Source organism: Chelonoidis abingdonii, chromosome 1 (assembly GCF_003597395.2).
Source record: "Chelonoidis abingdonii isolate Lonesome George chromosome 1, CheloAbing_2.0, whole genome shotgun sequence".
Taxonomy (NCBI): Eukaryota; Metazoa; Chordata; order Testudines; family Testudinidae; genus Chelonoidis; species Chelonoidis abingdonii.
Window position 1 is genome coordinate 27,753,907 of NC_133769.1, and position 23,863 is coordinate 27,777,769.

General features: G+C 40.8%; 1 protein-coding gene and 1 long non-coding RNA gene across 3 annotated transcripts in view; one reads left to right on the forward strand and one right to left on the reverse strand.

Annotated features, from left to right (window-relative positions):
- The window catches only part of LOC142046706 (uncharacterized), a 104,773-nt gene extending 96,467 nt beyond the window's left edge, over positions 1-8,306 (reverse strand). Inside the window, exon 1 of the long non-coding RNA XR_012655678.1 lies at positions 8,225-8,306. This is a non-coding gene — a long non-coding RNA (uncharacterized LOC142046706). The remainder of the gene's footprint in view (positions 1-8,224) is intronic.
- Positions 1-23,863, forward strand: part of LHFPL3 (LHFPL tetraspan subfamily member 3) — a 459,544-nt gene that overhangs the window by 187,704 nt on the left and 247,977 nt on the right. The gene's annotated exons all lie outside the window — the stretch shown is intronic.

The following is a 23,863-nucleotide window of genomic DNA, read 5'->3' on the forward strand; positions in this document are numbered from 1 at the left end:
TTAAAGGTAGCCATCCTGCAGCAAAAAAACTTCAGGAGCAGACTTCAAAGAGAAACTGCTGAGCTTCAGTTCATCTGCAAATTTGACACCATCAGCTCAGGATTAAACAAAGACTGTGAATAACTTGTCAACTACAAAAGCAGTTTCTCCTCCCTTAGTTTTCACACCTCAACTGCTAGAAGAGGGCCTCATCCTCCCTGATTGAACTAACCTCGTTATCTCTAGCCTGCTTCTTGCCTGCATATATATACCTGCCCCTCGAAATTTCCACTACATGCATCCGACGAAGTGGATATTCACCCACGAAAGCTCATGCTCCAACACGTCTGTTAGTCTATAAGGTGCCACAGGACTCTTTGCTGCTTTAACTGTTTGTTTTTCCTTCTTTTCTGTACCTAATAAAAGGTTAAAAGGATTTTTAATGGTGTGTTTGCCAGGGTGCTAAGCAAGCAGATGTCTCTGTATACCAAGCCCTGAACCACGTTTAATGTTAGACATTGATTGAGTTATGTTAACACTATTAGCCCATTTATTTAATCAAAAATAATACAACAGACTCTGCTATTTACCTCTCTCCATTGTGAAAACTGACCATTTATTTCTACCTTTTGTTTCCTATCTTTTAACCAGTTACTGATCAATGAGAGGACATTCCCTCTTATCCTTTGCCTGCTTACTTTCTTCAAGAGCCTTTGTTGAGGGAACTTATCAAAGGCTTTCTCAAAGTCCAAGTGCACTATATGAACTGGATCAGTCTTGTCCACGTTTGTTGACACCCTCAAAGAATTCTAATAGGTTGATGAGGCATGATTGCCCTTTACAAAAACCCTGTTGATTCTTCCTCAACATATTGTGTCCACCTTTGTGTCTGATAATTCTGTTCTTTACTGTAGTTTCAACCAATTTGCCTGCTATTGAAGTTAGACTTACCAATCCATAATTATCAGGATTGATTCTGGAGCCTTTTTTAAAAAAATTGGTGTTACATTGGCTATCCTTCAGTCATCTGGTACAGAAGCTTTTTTAAGCAATAGGTTACTTACTACAGTTAATAGTTCTGCAGTTTTATATTTGAGTTTCTTCAGATCTCTTGGGTGAAAACCATCTGGTCCTGAAGACCTACTACAATTTAAATTTATCAATTTTTTCCTAACCCTTCTCTACTGAATCTTCAATCTGGGACAGTTCTTCAGATTTGTCACCTACAAAAGAATGGCTCGGGTGTGGGGATTTCGTCCACATTATCTACAGTGACGACATGCAAAGAATTCATTTCACATCTCTGCAATGGCCTTGTCTTCCTTGTGTGCTCCTTTAGAACCCTGATCATTCAGTTGCCCCATGGATTGTTTGGCAGACTTCCTGCTTCTGATGTACTTAAAAAAAATTGCTGTTAGCTTTTGTGTCTTTAGCTAGTTATGCTGTGACTCTGTCTACGGAGGTAATTGGAGTAGAAAGCAGTAAAATGTAATATTATTTGCTTAAGTCAGCAGAGATGAATCTGCATGTGCAAAGAGAGCAGATATGGGTAGGAAGATGCTATTTTTATTGGACAGTCTACTTGTATATGTACATTTCCCACCCAGTTATATTATTTCAGCCTAAATTGTTAAATTTCATAAGGATAAAATAGATGTTACTCTAATGCATCTCTACTTACTTTCACTTCCTGGGTGCCATAGTGAAAATCTGCACAATCGACTGTCAGTGGCATCTCATTTTGGCATTGCAAGTGTGCAGAGCTTATTTTGTATATTACTGCTTTTTTTTTCAATTCAACCCCTGATGTCACTGTCTTTGTTTCATGGGAATAATTAAGATATCGGCATCTCTCTTGGATGGCTGTAGTCACACCACCGATGGTGCTGAGTACCATGAGAAGAAGCTTTTCAAAATGCAAAGAGATGAGCCAAATTCTGAAACTTTAGTCATTTTTTTACTCACTAATTACCCAGGAAAACTCCCTTTATCTCGAGTGAGGGCGTATCTAAGTAAGAGCCTCGGGATTTGGCTCAAGGGAGTTGAAAGCACTCTGCACTCTGCAAGTAGCTCTGAGCACTTTGTGGGATCAGTTCCACATTCAGGAGGTGCTATTATAGAGTTCTTACTAAACTTAGCCCTTATGGGCCAGATTTTTATAGGCATTTAGGTGTGTAAATCTCTTTGAAATCTATGAGAGATAGGTGCCTAATATTTCCTGAGATACCTGGAGCTGTCACCTGCTGAATGTAATATTCCCTCTTCTACAGAGCTTGATCTTGCTTCTCTGAAGTCCATGGGAGTTAGGGTTTCTACAAACAACAGCTCCAGTTATCTTAGGTATTCAGAGCTAGGTTTAATAAGAACACTGTTTCCCTGATGTAAAAGACCATGTATTCTGCTGGAGCTTACCATGATGGAGCTTACCATTTCCTGGTGCAGAAGACAGACAACATCTCTTCAAACTGATCTTAAAACTAGGTATGTTTAAACATGTGCTTATGTTTTTCAAGAAGCAGGATAACTAATACTAAATTATTTTAAATCCATTATTCTTAGTGTCTCTAGCTCTATTACACTTTGCCAGTGAAGAAAGCATTTTTGACTAACATAAATCATCATTGGCCTGAGGAAATGGCTGTTCCCTGCATTGTTTTCCTATACACAAGTTCATTCATTGAACAATTCCCATGTGCAAGATGGGTTGAAAACAAAAATGACAGAGGTAAATACAAAGGTCTAAACATTAATCAGAACACTTTTAAAAAGTATTAAAACTTTCTGTGCTCCCAGTTAACTTACAAAAATTGTTTTAGAGGTACAGAACATACAGATTAGGTATATATTTAAATTAGAGCATAATTTTGGTTATTCATTGTATTCATTTACAAGTTCGTTGATACTGAAATGTAATTTTTATTCTAAAATCTTGAATTGCTTTTTCTTTGCTGTAAATATTTTATTATGTTCGTAATTATGTGCATTCAGGGCTCTCAAATGTATATATAGATGCTGTAATAAAGATGTAACCAATAAAAATATGAGTTTGCTGTTTTCATTTATTGTTTAGAGACAATATAAAATGCGACAGTCTCCTGTGTTTTTCCTAATACTGAATGCTGATTTCTGTTGCGGCAAAAACTTCATTAGTGAAAATAGATCGGTGTCATTGTACTGGGAAATCTGGCAAAACATTGACATGGTGAAATACACTTCTCTTTGCTCAGGCCTTTAACCCAACAACGAAGTTACAGAATGCCATTTCAAGGCCTCTTGAAATCAATCCTCAGAAGGATCACAATCAGGACCATTGCTTAATTAAAGGAGTAGAAGAGAGTCTAGGTCCTATTTTAGTATACAATGTCTAAGTCCTAACATTGAACAGAATGCAGTTAATTAGATTTATGCATATGGCACCTAAATACCAAGATTGGTGCATTAGAAATATATGGATAGAATGTATAAGGAATTTAAATAATATTACCATCCTCTGAGGCCCGTGGATTTGGAATCAGAGAAATGTATCTGTGCTGGAGGTTGTCAAAACAAGTGTCACATAATTAGGAATGGGCAACTGTTAGTGAAACCAGGTTAGCATCATGTCTCAGCGCTTCTTTCTATACAGCAGCAAAGATACAGGCTATAGAGTGATTTGTTTGGTGCTGTACTTAGAAAGGATAATGTCATCATTAGTAACCACAACAGAAAAAGAAGATGGCAAGGCAGAGAACAAAAATAAAGGTGACTTCTCACAAGAAACTCCCTCAGCAGGTTCCCACTGTGGTGGTCAGTTGCCCTGTCCTGTGAACCATAGACTCATTCACAGTAGCAAAAACATTCGGGGATGCATGTGAACCCACATGTGAACGATGAGTTCAAATGTTTTCAACTTGATTATAAAAGGCCCCATCCATCATCTTCATCTCCTCTCTTTCCATGTGCTGAATCTCTCCGGGAACCAACTCTCCCCTTGGTCATCCTCTTTTTCAGATTTTTACGTGTGTGTGTGTGTGTGTGTGTGTGGAAGTGAAGATAGTTTTGGTGTAATTTTAATAGTATTGTTTAAGGGTTTCCTGTAGATTGACTGTTAGTCCTTAAAGTGATCATTGGAAGAGCTTCAAAATATCAGACACCAGAGTCCTCTGGGTTCAAGAAGTGTTTGTCATGTCACAGTGATATGTTGTCAATAGGCCAATGTGTGCTGCACTTGAAGTGCACTTTCCTTGGAGTTGGTTGGCCTGTGCAGTTTTTTACCTCCATTTTTGGCTGAATGTGTGCACAGGTTGAAAGTAATCCTGCCAAAGTAGGTCCTGTTCGCTAGTATTCTATTTCTCCCAACACCCAGCTCTCCTTTACCAAAGTTGAATAGGGATCCAAAACCCAAAGAACTGAAGTCCTTGAACCCAGCTTCACAATGGCAGGATCATTCTCCTTATCATGGATCTGATTGCCAGGTGTCCTCGGTACTTCTGTGCTTACTGTGAAAAAGCTCACCAAATCTATTCAAGTGCTCAGGTGCTCAGGTACTCAGGTGAAGAAGTACTCATCCAGGCCAAGACAAATGGAATCAGTTTTGGTTTTGCATGATATGAGGTCTAAATCCAGACATGTCCCACTGCTGTCCAGCTCTTCATATATGAGGGGAAGAGTCAGTAAAAATTTTCAAGAGATTTCAAATATGAAGTTAGGTCAAGGTTCAGCAACATCATTGGGTCTAATCAGTCCCAGCTATTACCTTGATAAGATCTCTCTCCCCAGAGCTGATTTGAGCATCTTCCTTTGTCTATGTCTAATGCTTAATTATTTGCATCCATAAATTGTTTCTACTTGCACTTGCAATAGAGTCTGACAAATGAAATCCCTGCTGCTCACAGTACTAGGATTTGGAGAGTCAAAGTCCTACAGTGCCAATGTGTAGAGGCAATATAGTCTGAAAATTCCAGTTACTGGTAAGTAATCTTCCTAATTTTAAACATGGATGAAGATAATTTGTCAACTAATACTCGCTCTTCTCGGGGAAAATAGTGCATACACTATACATTACAAATGCTGCTTTCATTTTCCTGCTTTCTGCTCTCTCAGAAGTTACATGTATCTCCTTTACATTCAACCCCACTTAAAACTCCTTAGATACTTAAGATGAGATTGCTTCCACTTTCTGGGAGATTAGGGAGATTATTTTGTTTTAGAAACCTGGTTTGTTTTCCTTTCCCAGCTGGTCATGAATTTCTAAATAGATTTTTATCGTTGGTTTTGCATCTCTTAAGTATGCGTTAGTTTTGGTTTTGTTCTTGCTGTGAAGTAATCACAAAACACATTAAGAACATTATGGCTCTATTGTATTAAAGTTGTCCAAGCCTTACCATATATGTAATTGACACAAGTTATTAAAATCAGATCATGCTATCTTCTTTTACAAAGAGCCATCTGTTGTGCATTTCTCCGAGTCCAATTTTTTAAAGTACCATGAATGCAGTATGATAACACCAATAACTCATAAGACAATAATATAGTAACTAATCTCCAAAACAATTTTTAAGGGAGTGATATACTTATGGCAGGTGCCAGTGAATGTGGATGGAATTCCAAGCTGTGCTTTGTAACAAACGTTGGGTGGTGACTGCCATGAGTCTGATAAATCTAATTTATGAAATGCACACTCAGATACTCCAGTGAGTGCTTTAGAAATGTGTAGAATAATAACAGCTCAATGGAAAATGACTCAGATTCATAGCATTTAAAGCCAGAAGGGACCAATTGCTCATCTAGTCTGATTTACTCTATATCACAGGCCAACATTAATTTTTACCAAATACCAGTGTATTAAACCCAAAGATTTTAGTTAGACCGAAGCATTTCAGTCCTCAAAAGACTAAACTGTTGTTCGCCACACGGAGAGAACTGAGGTACCCCAATGTCTGAGGCCCCTGTAATGGCAGGGAATTGATCAGGTGAGGTATGTGCAGTTGATCCTAGCAGGCAAACCATGCCCCTTGCTGCAGGGGAAGGCAAAAAAAACCCCTCAAGGTCCCAGACAAAGTAGAGGAAAATTCCTTCCCAACCCCAAATCTGGTGAGCAGTTTGACCCTGAGCATGAGAGCAAATCTGATCTCACAAATTCCACCCAAAACTATACAAGAGAACTCAAGAGCTTCATATATCTGTTTGTGCTATTTATTAACAGGGAGTTCCACTAAATCCCTCAATGTATACATTTTTTAAGAATTAAAAATGCTAAACAATATGGATGCTTAATCCTGGGTAGAGTTGTTTGAGGCTTGTCTGCACTTAAAACACTGCGCTGGCACACCTGTAGTGCTTCAGTGAACACACCACCTATGCCAATGGAGAGGGGTTCTCCCATCAGCATAGAAAGCCACGATGGGAGAATTCTCCCACTGACCTAGCACTGTCTACACCAGATGTTAAGTTGGTTTAACTGCATAGGTCAAGGATGTGGATTTTTCACACCCCTGAGCAACGTAGTTATACTGATCTAGTTTCCTAGTGTAGACCAGGCCTGAGTTAGTGAAAACCTGATTTACATACTTTCGTGGATCCAAGCCTCAGTTTGATATGCTACTGTTCATGGGCATACAGCCAACTATTCATGAGTATTTGAACAACTTGGGTATTCAGGAACATGTTCCTGAACCCTGACGTTTTCACAAAATTCGCAAAAATGATCTTCACCAAGAAATTCATACCTGAAGTTAGTTATTTGTTTTTCATTATTCCCCCATCTCATATATGCCATCCATCCAATCATGGAACAGAAACAATGCCATGTGATTTAGATGACCAGTCCCACAATATGAATAACAGAGAACAAATAGCCATTGCAAACAGTTTAAAAGTTGTTTGTGAATAACCCAGAGTCTGAAAACTATCTAGCCAAATTATTCATGATGTGACAATTTAGGATATGTTAGGATATGTCAGTGTTAATTTGCATTAAACTTCAAACTCCATTTTGTTTGTGAGCACCATTGTGATTGTAAGATTGGACTGTGTCTTCTCTGTTGTCTTTTTGTCTCCATCTTGGACTTAAAGTACAAGAGTATTGACAGCAAACAATTCTCAGCAATTAAAGGTCATTAATATTCAATGACTTTGCCGTACCAATATACTGAGTATGCTAAAGAGTGGAGTCAAAGCTGCACAGAAACCCGTTTTCCAGTCTGGTCTTACAGGGGGTAGTAACCAAGCAACAGATCACTTGACACATCTCTAAAACCTTGATTATCTTATGGGAACTTTGAGGCTGACAAGGAAGGTCACATAACAGAGTGGCTTGGAAGTGATAAAAGGACACACTATGCTCTTAGTAGCTTGCTCTCCAAGCAAAGCAAGACTGAGCAGAAAGGAGGAGTAGGGATTAAGAGAGGGGACCTGAAACCTCTAAAAGCACAGATCAAAACCAGAATGCTCAAGAGTAGTGAGGACTCCAAAGGAGGGAATTACATACAGGTGTTTATTATTTTGCCTAGGTTTTATGATTTTTCTATGAGTAAAATGTGTTTTTTTAGAAGTTCCTCTGCAAAGTCCATGCGTTTTTTGCTTCAGCAATCACGTGTCCCTCATGCTTAAACTATGAACTGGAGTGCCCTTGAAGGTGGATCTCTGGTCAGGGTGTGTTTAAGATACTGGGGAGATTTGGGGGCTCATCCTGGGGCCCTAGGCAACTGGCCCATGGGAGTCCCATTCCCTAGCAGTGATATAAGACAGATGGTCTGTGCCTGGGAAGAGTGCCTAAGAGGCCAGACCTGGAGACTGTGACTGGAGCCTGCATGAACCCACAGGAGCTAAGAAGCATATGGATTCAGTGTGTAGATGCAAACACAGCTGCCTGGTGAGGATCCATAAGGGGGATCTTAGCTGGGACTGTGACAATTCACAAATAATAGTTAAGGCTATGTTTTAGTCACGGGTATTTTTAGTAGAAGTCATGGACAGGTCAGGGGCAGTAAACAAAAAGTCATGACCTGTGACCTGTCCATGACTTTTACTATATACCTCTGACTAAAACTTGGAGGGGGGCGTGCTGCGGGTCCTGTGGGGGGACTCAGGGAGTGCTGCAGGTATTTTGGGGGCACGGCCCAGTGGGGGGTTGCAGGTGCTTGGGGGGATGGTGTTGTGGCCTGGGGGGCACCACAGGTGCTTGGGGGGAGGTTGTGGCCCTGGTGGAGGGTGTTGCAGGTGCTGGGGGAGTGGGAGGGTTGGTGGGCTGGGGCAGGTTCCCTACCTGGCTCCTGGGAAGCAGTGACCAGCTCCTAGCTCCACATGCCGCCTCCACTCCGCACCCATGGGGCAGAGGGCAAGTCAGCACCTATAGAAGGGACTACATTCCAGTATTATACTCAGTTGTAGGCACAAGGGAGAATTTTGAGACAACATCCCCCAGTCATGGAAGTTAGAAAACTAGGATCTTATCACAAAATAATCTCTGCCCTGACTGTTATATTAAATGAATATGGAAAAGTTAATGGGATGTCAAAACTAACCGAAGAAGCACATGGGCTGGAGGAGAGATGTGCAGAGAAATAAGGATGGATTACAGAAGAAAAGGTGACAGGTTAAACTGCTGTATCCCTATCCCCGTTCCTTAGTGAAAATCACCCTTTCAGCAGAGATTGGCATACCCTAATCACTTTTAATTCACTTTTTGCTATAAAAATATAATTATTAGTTTTTACAACAGGTGAGAGTAAGTTGAAAGTGGTTTTTGGACCATAAACTATTGCTAAAAATACAGTTGGGCTTTCGGGAGGTAGGAGAAGGGGTTCAAATAAAACTTCCATTAATCATTTTGAGTTGAAAATAGTAAGAATGTGTTTATTTTACTCTATTAGAGTAAGGATTTCTCTTCCCTGGCCAATGACATGGTGCCTTGGCATATGTAGTCCAAACTTGCATTTATTTTTTTTCCCCGCTTATGGAGCTGTATTTCTAATTAGCTCCCCACTACTGCACCTGGGTCTGTTTTGGGATTATTGTTTCCTGAGTATTTTTCACTCACTAAATATTTGTGTTTTGGATTATTTTTCCTCTGGATGGATTAGCTGCTTCTTCCCCAGAGATTCTTGCTGTGTGCACGTCTTTAATTTTTATTTTTATTTTGGCATGGGGATGTATCGGTATTTGTCTTCAAGTGACTCGTTATGTTTGCTTGTTTTGGTATGTTTTAAATGCTTTTTAAACAATTGCAGTATGCTAAAGCTGTTAAAATATAAAGTTAAATTTTTCATATAGATTAGAGATGACACAGTTGTCATCCAGCCATTCCAGACATGAGAGAAGGGCTAGGAAGGATAGTCTGTTCTTGTCAGGGAAGGAACTATCTGAGTAATTTTTGGCAAATCACTTACTCTCCAGTTCCTAAATTTCTTCATCTTTAAGTTGAATTTAATATATACTACCAAATTGGGATGTTGAGGATAAAACAATTAATGTTTATAAAGTAGTCTGAACATTTCAGACAGGAGGTTTCTTAGAATGCACCACTTCATTATGTTAGGCCCATAACCTGCTTCTTCTAAATAACTCTGTTGGGAACATCTTGGAAAATGCAGATTCTTCTTTGGAATACAGAAGAACAAATAATATTCTATCACCTCTCGATTTAAAACCAAAGGCAAACTGACCCACTTAAAAAAATTATGGCATACTTCAGTAGATTAGTTTCTCTAAATAAAACTAAAAATAGGGCTTATTAATGGACAGTTAATTGGTTCTATGAACTGAAGAGACAGTAACTTAAAAGGCAGCTTCAGCATGCACAGAAGAGTAACTAATAGAATTGAAACTGTTTAGTGCCAGGAAAGGGAGTTCACAGAAAGCTCTCTGAATAGTATTAAAATTTCATCTTCAAAGCAGTTTGTACAGGTCCCATTTCTACTTGAGTGGAAATTACACAGCTCATCCCCCACATACCACTTAGAAAAGGGCAAACATCCAAGCCATTAATGGGACCTTTTGTGTAGCAACTCCAGTAGGTGCTCAGTAGTAACTCCGACCGGCACTTAAGCCTGGACAAAACTGCAACGGGCAATGCAATTTCTGAGAGAGCATAATTTGGGGAGACAAATTATTCTCTGCATCAAAAGGCTCGGAGCCAATTACTGCCCTTTGGTAACTCCTGTTGACTTCAGAAACAGTCGTGCACACAGGTGAGGACCAGATTTTGTCCTAAATTTTGTTTCCTACTCAGTAGTTGAGGGAAAAGAGTGCCTATATTTGAGCAGATTCCTTCTTCTGAGCATTACATGAGTAATTTATCCCAACTGCTATTGTATACACCCTTGATGGCAGTCTCAGTAAAGAGGGCAAGAACTGACTAATAGGCATGGAGAATGAACTGCCTTAGAACATAAAAACGGCCATACTGGGTCAGATCAAAGGTCCATCCAGCCCAGTATCCTGTCTTCCAACAGTGGCCAATGCCAGGTGCCCCAGAGGAAGTGAACCTAACAGGTAATGATCAAGTGATCCCTCTCCTGCCATCCATCTCCACCCTCTAGGCTAGGGACACCATTCCTTACCCATTGTGGCTAATAGCCATTAATGGACTTAGCCTCCATGAATTTATCCAGTTCTCTTTTAAACCCTGTTATAGTCCTAGCCTTCACAACCTCCTCAGGCAAGGAGTTCCACAAGTTGACTGTTGCGCCTGTGTGAAAGAAGAATCTCTTTTTATTTGTTTTCAAAACTGCTGCCTTATTTCTTTGGATGACCCCTTGTTCTTATATTTGTGGAAAGGTAAAATAATCTTTCCTTATTGCACCTTGCTCACTTCATCATGATTTTACTATCCTCTATCATACTCCCCTTAGTTCTCGCTTTTCCCAACGGAAAATCCTAGCCTCTAATCTTTCCTTCATAGGCACCCTCTCACAAGATTCAGATCTTTTTAGAGCTTTTCTTGCTTACACCTTACTAAAACATCAGAACTCTAATATATTACGAAGCATTTTAAGAACGGCGCCCATACTACGGGTCCGACCAAAGTCCAATCTAGGCCCAGTATCCGTCGCCGGACAGTGGCCAATGCCAGGTCCCCAGAGGGAGTGACTACAGGCAGTGAACAGGGATCTCTTTCCTGCCCATCCACTCCGTCCTACTGACAAACAGAGGCTAGGGACACCATTCCTGACCCATCTTGGCTAATAGCCATCTATGGACTTAACACCATGATTTATCCAATTTCTTTTAAACGCTGTTATAGTCCTACCCTTCACAACCTCTATTTGTTCTAAACCTGCTGCTATTAATTTCATGTGGTGACCCCTAGTTCTTGTATTATGGAATAAGTAAATAACTTTTCCTTGTCCACTTTCTCCACATCACTCATGATTTTATATACCTCTATCAGATCCCCCCTTAGTCTCCTCTTTTCAAGCTGCAGAGTCTAGCCTCTTTAATCTTCCTCATATGGGACCCTCTCCAACCCCTAATTCATTTTAGTTGCCTTCTCTGTGCCTTTTCTAATGCCAGTATATTCTTTTTTTTGAGATGAGGAGACCACATCTGTACGCAGTATTCAAGATGTGGGCATACCATGGATTTATATAAGGGCACCTATAAGATTTCTCCATCTTATTCACTGTCCCTTTAATGTCTTAACATCTTGTTTGCTTTTTTGATATGCCGCTGCACACTACGTGGAACATCTTCAGAGAAACTATCCACGATGACTCCAAAATGTTTTCCTGATATGTGTAGCTAAATTAGCCCTCATAATATTTTATGTATAGTTGGGGTTATTTCTTCCAATGTGCATTACTTTACATTTATTCACATAAATTTCATTTGCCATTTTGTTGCCAATCACTTAGTTTTGTGAGATCTTTTTGAAGTTCTTCAAGGTCTACTTATGGTCTTAACTATATTGAGCAGTTTGTATCCTCTGCAAACTTTGCCCCTCAGTGCTTACCCCTTTCTCCAGATTATTTATGAATAAGTTGAATAGAATTGGACCTAGGATTGACCCTTGGGACACCACTAGTTGCCCCTCTCCATTCTGAAAATTACCATTTATCCTACCCTTTGTTTTTAACCAGTGCTCAATCATGAAAAGTCTTCCTCTTATCCCATGACAACTTAATTTACTTCAGAGCCTTTGGTGAGGGGCCTTGTCAAAGGCTTTCTGGAAATCTAGCACATTATGTCCACTGATCCCCCTTGTCCTCATGTTTGTTGACCCCTCCAAGACTCTAATAGATTTAGTAAGACACTATTTCCCATTTACAGAAACCATGTTGACTTTGCCCAACAATTTATGTTCTTCTATGCATCTGACAATTTTTTCTTTTACTATTGTTTCAACTAATTTGCCCATACTGTATGCAGACTTACCAAGTTCATTGTAATTGCGGGATCAGCTCTGAGCCCTTTTTAAATTCAGTGTTACATTAGCTAACTTCTGGTCATTGGGTACCGAAGCCGATTTAAAGACAGGTTACAACCAGAGTTAATAGTTTTGCAATTTCACAATTCTTCCAGAACTCTTGGTGAATGCCATTCTCGTCCCGGTGACTTTGTTACTGTTCAGTATATCAGTTAATTTCCAAACCCTCCTAGCAACACTTCAATCTTTGACAATTCCTCAGATTTGTCACCTATAAAGGATGCTCCAGTTTGGGAATTTCCCTAACATCCTCAGCTTGAAGACTAAGCAAAGAATTCATTTAGTTTCTCCACAATGACTATCGTCTTTAAGTGCTCCTTTGTATCTCAATCGTCCAGGGCCCATTGGTTGTTTAACAGGCTTCCTGCTTCTCACGTACTTAAAAATATTTTTTATTACCTTTGAGTTTTGGGTAGCTGTTTTTCAAACTCCTTTTTTGGCTTTTTTTATTACATTTTTACACTTAATTTGGCATGTTTATGCTCCGTCTATTTACTCATTAGGATTTGACTTCTGCTTTTTCAAAGATGCCTTTTATCTCTCACTGCTTCTTTTACATGGTTGTTAGCTACAGTGGCTCTTTTTTAGTTCTTTTACTGTCGTTTTAATTTGGGGTATACTTGAAGTTGGGCCTCTATTATGGTGTCTTTTAAAGTGTCCATGCAGCTTGCAGGGATTTCACTCTAGTCATTGTACCTTTTAATTTCTTTTAACTAATCCCTCATTTTTGCATAGTTCCCCTTTTTGAAATTAAATGCCGCAGTGTTGGGCTGTTGAGGTGTTCTTCCCACCCACAGGAATGTTAAATGTTGTTATATTATGGTCACTATTTCCAAGCGGTCTGTTTAGTTACCTCTTGACCATATCCTGCGCTCCACTCAGACTAAATCAAGAATTGCACTCTCTTTTGTGGGTTCCTGTACCAGCTGCTCCAAGAAGCAGTCATTTAAGTATTGAGAAATTTGTCTCTGCATTTCGTCCTGAGATGATATGTACCCAGTCAATATGGGATAATTGAAATCCCGCACTATTATTGAGTTCTTTATTTTTGATGCCTCTCTAATCTCCCTTTGCATTTCATCATCACTATCATTGTCCTGGTCAGGTGGCTGATAATAGATCCCTACTGTTATATTCTTATTAGAGCATGGATTACTATCCACAGAGATTCTATGGAACATGGGATTCATTTAAGTTTTTTTTACTTAATTTGATTCTACATTTTCTTTCACGTATAGTGCACTCCCCCAACTCTGCACAACATATTCTGTCCTTCCAATATTTTTGTACCCATAATGATTGTGTCCATTGATTATCCTACCTCCACCAGGTTTCTGTGATGCTATTGTATAATATCCTCCTTTTAACACGAGACACTCTAGTTCACCCATCTTATTATTAAGACTTCTAGCTTTGTGTACAAGCACTTTAAAAACTTGTCACTGTTTACTTGTCTGTGCTTTTCTGATGTGTCAGATCTTTTTTATGTGAATGTGTCTCCTTTGGTGTGGCATACTTTATCCTCTTCTATCCTCTCCTCCTGAGTAACCTAGAGAATCTCTATCAATAGACTCTCCTCTAAGAGAGTCTCTGTCCGATCCACGTGCTCCTCTGCAGCAGTCGGCTTTTCCTCATCTCTTAGTTTAAAAATGCTCTGCAACCTTTTTTAATGTTAAGTGCTAGCAGTCTGGATCCACTTTGGTTTAGGTGGAGCCCATCCTTCCTGTACAGGCTCCCCTTATCCCAAAAGTTTCCCCAGTTCCTAATAAATCTAAACCCCTCCTCTCTACACCATCGTCTCATCCACACATTGAGACTCTGAAGCTCTACCTGCCTACCTGGCCCTGCGCGTGGAACTGGAAGCATTTCTGAGAATGCTACCATAGAGGTCCTGGATTTCAGTCTCTTTCCTAGCCACATAAATTTGGCCTCCAGGACATCTCTCCTACCCTTCTCTATGTCTTTGGTACCTACATGTACCATGACCAACGGCTCCTCCCCAGCACTACACATGAAGTCTGTCTAGATGCCGCGAGAGATCTGCAACCTTCACACCAGGCAGACAAGTCACCATATGGTTCTCCCAGTCACCACAAACCCAGCTAAACTATGTTTCTAATGATTGAATCTCCCATTACTAACACCTGCCTTTTCCTAATGACTGAAGTTCCCTCCCCTGGAGAGGTAACCTCAGTGTGAGAGGATACCCCAACATCATCTGGAAGGAGAGTCCCAACTATGGGAAGGTTTCCCTCTGCTCTCGTTGACTGTTCTCCTTCCCTGAGGTGTGAATAACAGTAGGGGGAAATTAGTTTAAGAAATTTTTCCACAAAAAAGCTTCAAAAACAGACTCCAATGAGAAACTGCAGAACTGGAATTAATTTGCAAACTGGACACCATCAAGTTAGGCCTGAATAAAGACTGGGAGTGGATGTGTCACTACAAAAACTAAAAATTATTTTCCCCATGCTAATTTCCCCCTTCTTGTCAACTGTTTGAAATGGGCCGCCCTGATTACCACTACAAAAGTGATTTTTTCTCCTGTTGATAATAGCCCACTTTAATTGAATTGTCTCATTAGAACTGACCCTCCACTTGGTAAGGCAACTCCGATCTTTTCATGTACTGTGTATATATATCTTCCTACTGTATTTTCCGCTCCATGCATCTGATGAAGTGAGTTTTAGCCCATGAAAGCTTATGTCAAAATAAATTTGTTAGTCTCTAAGGTGCCACAAGTACTCCTGAATGCAAATTATGTCTTCCTGCTGCAACCTCTGATACTAAATGAATAGAACATTGAATTTGGGCAACACTTGGTCTGAGGTGTCTTTTTCTTTGTCTAGAGAAAACCTGTTATTAATCCCCTGACATGCCTGGTTTAAACACCCTTTAGGCCATGTCTACACTAGTGAGTTTAAGTCGACGTAAGTTACATCGATGATCAGAAACCGCTGTAATTACATCACTTGTGCATGTTCACACAATGCTTCTTGTGTCAGCGGAGCACACGGTTGGTGCTCTAGCACCCACAGAGAAAGCAGTGCACCATGGGTAATGATCACACTGTAAAAGTCACCATCTTCTCCTGCTAGAAGTTCTGGGAATGGATTTCAGTGCATCAAGGGGCGGGATCATGTCCCATATTCCAAGGGCTTTCCACTGCATTTTGTGCTGTTTTTCAACTGGCCCAGTAAAATTTGCCCCCACCATCTCTGCCTGAAAGTGTGAATCCTGCACTGCTCTCCAGTCTTGTGATGAGCGTTATGAACACAATGCGGATGATCCTGCAGTATTTCATGAGCTGAGAATCTGAACAGGAATCCATGGCACCTACCCTGGTAAGTGCCATGGAAAGAAACAATTCAGGATTGATGTTGGCATTCACGGAGCAGCTGCACGTGGTGGACTGTGACTGTTGGGCTTGGGAAACAAGCACCAGTGGTGGAATCAGATTGTGATGCAGGTATCGGATGATGAGCAGTGGCTGCAGAACTTTTGTATGTGCAAAGCCACCTTCTTTGAACCATGTGCAGTGCTCACTCCTGCCCCGTGGCGCAAGGACACCAGAATGAGAGCTACTGTAATGGTAGAAAAGCAAGTGGTGATTGCTGTGTGGAAGCTAGCAACTCCAGACTACTACTGGTCAGTCATGAATCAGTTTGTAGTTGGGAAGTCCACCATGGGGGTTGCAGTGATGCAAGTGTGCAGGGCCATTAATTGCTTTCTACTGTGAAGGACTGTAACTCTGGGTAATGTGCAGAAAATAGTGGATGGCTTGTGGCAATGGGATTTCCTAACTGTGGCAGGGCTATAGCAGGCGCACATGTCCCAGTTTTGGTCCTAGACCATCTTACAACTGAGAACATCAATAGAAAGGGTTACTTCCCTATGCTATTGCAAGTGCTGGTGAATTACCAGGGTCATTTCACTGACATCAATGCAGGGTGGTCAGGGAAGGTGCATGACACATGCATCTTCAGGAACGCTGGCCTGTATAGAAAGCTGCATTCAGGGACTTTCTTTCCAGACTAGAAGATTCCAGTAGGGGATGTGGAAATGCCCATAGTGGTCCTGGAAGACACAGCCTAACCCTTACTCCCATGGCTCATGAAGCCATATACTGGAAACTTTAACAGCAGCAAGAAGCGCTGCAACAACAGGCTCAGTGGACATAGAATGCCATAAAATGTGTGTTTGGCAGATTACACAGTTGCTGGTGCTGCCTTTTCACAGGTTAGACCTCAGTAAGGAAAATATTCCCATGGTCATAGCAGCCTGCTGTGCACTGCATAAAGTCTGTGAAGCCAAGGGGTAAAAGTTTTCCCAGGGATGGGGTATTGAGGTGGATTGCCTGGCAGTTGATTATGATCATCCAGACACCAGGGCTATTAGAGGAGCTCAACGAGGAACTATTTGAATCAGGGAGGCTTTGAAGCAGCATTTTGATAATGAGCCACAGTAATGTGTCTTTCTATAATGAATAGAGCCAGGCATTGTTTGCTTCCCATCTTGAATGATCCCTGTAACGATTCCTGCCTGCGCACTGACTGTAGTCTGCAAATGTGGCAGTTGCCACTGTGTTTGAATTTCTGTTGCAACCACACTGTGTAGGTCACAAATAAAGAATCCCTGATTTAGTAAGACTCAGTTTTTGTTAACCAGAAGTACACAGATTAACATTTCTTACAAGGGACGTGACAGTGGGCACCACTTGCTGATGTGAGGATCTCACAGCTGTGTGTAAGTCCAGCTGTCATTATGGAAAATGTTTCTATGGGTGGAGTGCAAGGGTACTGCGACAGGCCAGGAAAGTGAGAGGAATGTGTGTGGGGAGTTTGGGGAGGGCAAGGAATGCAGTTCTGTATGTGCTGCGTGTGTTCTGCTTGCAGTCCCATCAGGGACCTCCGCATCTTTGTTTCATCCAGGGGAAGAAGTCTCATACAGAGGTCTAACCCTTTCCAGGGATGAGTCTGTTACTACACCCAGGCCAATTGACATAGATGGAAATTGGGCCCTTGGTGATGAGGTCAGCAGTGGCAGTGAGTATGTTTCTTGCCTCCCATTTCTACCATCTAATTTATGCTCAGCTCAGAGAAACCATAAAAATGGCCTGTGAGGCCAAAAATAGAAATCTGAGCTGACAGCCAGGAAGAAGAGGCAAGGGCTCATTTGACTGCAGATCAGACCCCAGGACACATGCTCTCTCTCCCCTGGAACTGTTTTAAAGTTTAAGAATCTTGGTCTCCCTCTCTCCTCTGCCCCCCAGTGGAGACACACAGAACTTACTGCAGCCCTAGGATTACATCAGAAAAGGTGAGAGAGAAGGTTAGGATAGATGTCAGGCTGTTCGGGGGGAGTAGGTAGTTCATTTACAAGTTCCTCACCCTCAGTTCAGCTTTGCAGCTCTTAGCTGTGCTGCAGATACCCTTCTCACTATCCTTTGCGCACTGGGCATCCTTCCCCAGGTTAGGTCAGCTTGGTGCACAGCCAGGTTGTCAAGTGCTACTGAGGTGTAAACTGGGCTCAGATTATGGTCTTTAGTAACGGATTCTATTCTAAGTGAGTTACTTACATGGAGTATTCCTACTGCATCTCTTCTTTATATTCCATTGGGTACCAGTGTAAATGCTGTTCCTTTAATTTGACACTCTCTTGAAATCAGTCCATTCTTTTATTAATATTATTATTTAATGCGGCATGGTCCTTACCTCAGGAAGTTTACACTCTTTCAAACACAGAATTTGCAGTTCAGATATGTATAATACACATGGCGATTGTGCAAGCTTGAAGCACAAGGGATGTCTAGGTGAGATCTCTGAAAGATTTCCAGAAACAGCGTGTTTCAAGGAGGGATTTAAATTAAGTGAGGGAGTTTTAACATTGAGAGTAGTAGTGTGGTCCAGTGACTAGGACATTGGCCTGGGACTCATGAGATCTGCATTCCGGTTCTTCCATTAACTGGCTATATGACTTTGGACAAATCATTTCATCTGTCTTTGTCTTTTCTGCCCTGCAACTTTTCTGTCTTATCTATTTAGATTGTAAATGCTTCAGGCCACAGATTGTCTCTCACTAAGTGTTTGTTCAGTGCCTAGCACTTGGTTGCGGCCTCTAGCTGCTACAATAATACATATAATGTTATTTCTAGTAATAACAGCATGTTCATAGCACTTTTCATCTTCAAAGCCCTTTACAGTGTAACTGCAGCACGGCCAATTCACTTAGACCAAGGAGGCACATTTTTTGGAGGAAAGGAGTGGTATTCTTCAAGGGCAGCCCACAAACCAGTCTCCAGCCATTCATGACACCAAAATGAGAGTCTGGTTGGAAAAATCTTTCTATTTTGATCAGCCTTCCTAATGTGATCGTGCTTTGTGTGCTCTGATCATCACAGCAAAATCATTCGTTGTCAAATCTGTTTCTCACATTAATGGGATATACAGTATATGTTAAAAAGATCTGCAGTGAAATTGTTAATGTCAACATTTAAATTGTCAGATAATTAGGCTTCAAAGTCAGCATTCCATATAAATGATAAATGGGAATAGTCCAGACCTCTCGGAACTATTGTATTTCAAGCTGTCGGCAGACTCAGGCAGACTTCACTGGATTGGTTAAATGTGGTTCAAGTTATGAAGAGTATCTTTACAACCATAAGATTTAGACACTTACCTTTTCTTAATGAAATCTTAAATTCTGCACACACACGCTCACTGAGCCAGCACAATTCAACTTCTGCTTTGGCCTCATCCTTCACTACACAACTGAAAAGATCCATAGCCTTTTACCATTTCATGCTCAGCTGTGTCCCTTGCAACTGGAGACAAGGATGATGACGAAGTGGAGTGCCCAACGTGTAGGGTGACTGCCACTTCTTGCAAAAATCCTCCTACTTCCAAGATCATAGGGCTATTTCTGATGACTGGCAAGACATTTGCACTTCTCCCAAGACCCCTGCTGCACCAACAGCCATTGGCTGACATCTGCAAACCATGTTCATATGACCCTTTCCAATGTGCAAATGTCAGTGGGGACTGCTGCTCTCTATTTTGCAATGTAAGTTGGGGTAGGTTCACACGTGCAATGTAGAGCAGCTGTTTCCCCAATTTCTCCATGCTCCAACAACCATGCCCCCTTGCTGCATAGTAGATCTTTAGTGGAAGTGGTGCAGAGTGGCTTGGGGCAGGAGGAATGTACCGTGTCCAATGCCACCTTTCCCTTTCACACCCTCTTCCTGCACCATTTTCAGTTTTGGTCTTCTCTGCCATGTGCAGTGGAAGGGAGCATATTGCATTAATTCCTCACTCCACTCTCTAATCTGAGCCTTTATTACCTGTTATGACATTTTAATGAATATTGTTCTCTGCTGTAATTCTGCCAGTGCACTAACACATGCAGAAAAGACCTGAATACTGGCATAGTGATAAAACACACTGGGAGGAGTGGGGGGTGGAGAGAGAATGTAGGGATTTTCCATTAGAGAATATCATTTGAAATTGCCTGTACTGAGCTTTCAATATTAAGCAGTCATACTCAATAACACTATTCACTGTCTTCTACACCAGTTCCATCCCCAAGCACTCTTTATTTAAACATGATAGCTTATGACACAAGTGGCACCAGTCATTGAAAACTGCATTAACATGCCTCGTTGGTCTCCAATAAGTTTTGAAGTCAGGTGAAGTCTTTACATGTTGAATATTTTGGCAGGCTATATTGTTTTACAGTTTATCAGTTGATAACTTTTGCAGCCTCAGAGTCATTGTGTTTTTCCAAGTGAAGAACCTCTGACTATGCTCTGGAAATATATGTGTTCCACAGAAATGAAAAGTTATTAAACCAGTACTGCAGGGGAAATGCAGAGGAATGATCTGTTTGTAATTCTGGGGAAAACAATTTAGAACAGTGTTTCTAAAGCTTAACAAAATTACTTAAAATCTTTCAGAGAAAGAACCAACCTTTTTCATCTGGTTTCCAAGGATTTTGTTTATCTTTCAGATCTAGTTGCTGCAAAATACTGATAATGCACAAATTCCATGAAGCGTTAAATCTCTATCTACCAGTGGCTTGCAGAAATTAATCAAATTACCTTTTAAAGTTAATGCAGTCGGTGAGAAGAGTTTAATGATATTCAAAACCTTCATGGTAATAATTACAGTTGAAGAGGGTCAGTCAGTTGAGAATTAATGCAAAAAGTGCACAGAATGATAATTTGAATTAACGTATCAGACCTTCCATAAAGCATAGGGAAAGGGAGCCATGAAAATAAAATTCATTCACTTCCATTCGATGGGATGAAATAAACTAAAATTTGTTAGGATTTAAACTAAAGGATGAATTTGAGGTTTGAGCTGTAGTAGATAGAAGGGAGGGACTACAATGCAGAGAAAAGAAGATGGAGAAAAGAAGAGAAGACAGATGGAGAGGGAAGTTATTAATGAATGTCCCTCACTATTTAAACCCATCTGAATCTCTAAAGTGACATGGAAGTGAACAGCTTTATTCCAGCCTCTGCCGCCCACAAGTTTCCTCTTGCCCAAATTTCTTTCTCTTTATTTGTTTTTCACCAATATAGTAGCTTGTGTGCATTTTCCAGGATTTTAAAGAAAGGCGAAAGATATATATTTTAATACATATTTCATCGTTCCCTTGTTTACTGAACAATGGAGCAACCGTAAAATATTTCAGATTGCAGAAGTTCAGAGAGCCCTCACATCTCGCCCTTCCTTTTTCTTTTTCACAAAAACAGTCCTGTACGTCGGGTAAGCTTGTACTGAGTTGACAGTTGTAAATATGTTCTATGGCCTTCTGAGCCTGTACTTGTTCCAGTGATTAGACTCCGAAAAGACTGTTGGCCAAGATCTTCAAAAGTGACTAGTGATTTTGGGTACCTCATTGTTGGGTGCCAAATTTGAAACACCATTAAGTGGTCTCACTGTCAGAGGGTGGTGCTCAGCCCTTTCTGATAAGCAGGCCCATATAGCTGTTTCAGCTTAAGCACCCCAAACTGAGGCACTACTCGCTTTTGAAAATCTTGTCCTACAGCAATAGCCTAATCTGCCTAAAGAAATCATAATCAGCTGCACACATTTATTTCTCAGTTTTCATTTTGTCATGCATGTGTGACTAAAATATTCCTATTTTTGTTCCATTCCTCTGAGAATAACTTTTGTCAGTTGTTGCCTTTTACACACAATTAAATCAGTTCAGACATCATATTGTAAATGTTCATAAAAATCGAGACAATGTTTTTTTTATGGTTAATTGCAGATTGAACTTTCCATGTGCCATTTTCATATTTCAAGTTTCAGTGCAGATTAGCAGTTCAAATTCTTATTTTGCATTTGTGAAGGGATTATCAAATATACCAAATGAACCCCCTATAGAAAGTCTGTTTATATAGCACAGTGATTATGCAATTGGACCATGAGGATATAAATTATCCTTGCAAATAAATATATCCTGTGCTGTTTATATCAGTGGTATTCTGGCTGTTACAGACTGAGTACCAGCCAATTTAACCTCAAATGGACTCCCAGAGACACAAGATAATCATGTTCAATTGGTTCATTGCAATCTTTGTTATTGTGTCAACTTGTGACGATACTACACCATTGAGATGCAATGTCATGACCTGAGGATGCATTATCATCATCCTACCTCCACCAGGGGGCCTGGCTGAACTGTTTCCCCCCTCCTACTGCAGCTCCCTGGATGGGAAGGGACATTCCAATTTTACTTATAGGGGCAACCCCAACAGCTTGCTTTCTCTCTTCATTGGTTCTCAAGGTGCAGGCATATGTGCTTTGTATTGTTCATACTGCCTTATGAAACAAATGGAGTACAAATTGGATCTATACTCTCCAATATCCTTGTGTATTGGCACAAAGAGGTTTGTATCTGCAGAATCACAGGTTGAATATTACTGATTTAGAGGAGCTGATGTGACATGCTGCACTTTAGAAACAAGCCGCACTCTTCCCAGGATTTGTAATAACACACCCAGGACACCTAGCATCTCACATAGTTAAAGGCTTATATCCAGATAAGTTAGAAGCCTATTTATTGCAACCCTTGCTTTCAGTTGCACTAGAATAAAACTTGGCACTCATTTAGCTTTGATGCAAATATTTTTCTTTGCAAGTTTATTGTTACAGAATTTTAGGGTAATTGGTTTGGCTGTGTTTGATTTATAAATCTGGCAAAAATATGTAGAATTCCTGTGGCGTGAAGGGTTTTTCTGAATAGCTGAAAAGTAAAAATGGTATCAGTATAAAATGTTGCAGTTGATCTCTTAGTGATTTGGCATTTTCAAAAGAAGAAATATGTGAACACCCCAGGAAATACTGTGACTGCTAAGCATATTCACGCTGTCTATGTGTGTGAATACTTCTTTTAAAACTAAGCTTCAATTTTCATGTGACATAAAAGAGTATAGTTTAACTCTCGCTTCTGTATTTATTTCAGTTGGAGGCTGTGGTGATATTGCGCATGTAACACTTTTCATGATGTATCAAGTATATAGAATCCAAGGATTCACTCATTTGGCTGACAAAACATTTTCTTTCAAAACCTTTGTTTTATGTATTGTGACAGACCCAAACCAGTGGGGTACAGGAGTCTGGTAGAGGGCAAATATACTGGTCACTGGATGAGTAGTTTTCTGTTCCCTGAGTGACCAGAGCAGGGGCTGCACTAGAGTAATCAGGAAACTGCTAGAACCAATTAAGGCAGACAGGCTGATTAGAACACCTCAGACCAATCAGGGAAGGCTAATCAGGGCACCTGGGTTTAAAAAGGAGGTTCACTCAGCCAGGCCAGAGGGACGCAGAGGAGAGGAAGTGATGTGAGGAAGCTGGGAGCAAGAGGCGCAAAAGGAAGCTGAGTGAGGTACGTCTAACTACAGGATTATCCGATCTTACATAAAACTTGGTTTGTAAAAAAAAACAGATTTGATAATTGGCTGGGCACGTGGCACACAAAGCACAATAATTCGGGCAGTGTGTGCGTCCCATGTTTACGAGGTAGCGTCGGTATTCTGCGAGTTTGGCACTGTGGGTAGGCTTTTCTGTAGCTTATCTAATTAGTTCCAACAAGGTACCCCCCGCCCCATTGGAATTTCTGGGTGAGATTCCCAATGCTGATGTGCAAAAACATGATTGTGCGGGGGATTCTGGGTAATGTTCATTTCCACTCATTCCTTATATCTTCCTGTGAAAGCAACGCAGGACATCCATTTTCCACGGCCCTTTTCCTGGATTTGCCCTGGCAGAGCACCCCATAGCAGGGCAAACCATGGAGCCCATTTGCCTTTTGTCACAGTCACCGTGTGTGATACCTGATGTGCGCTGCAGAGGCGGTACTGCAGCGCTACACAGCCAGGGCATTTCATTTTGCCTTTGCAAGGTAGCAGAGAACGTTATCAGTCATTCTTGTTTACCGTACTGCCATGCCATTGTAACATTGACGATGAGA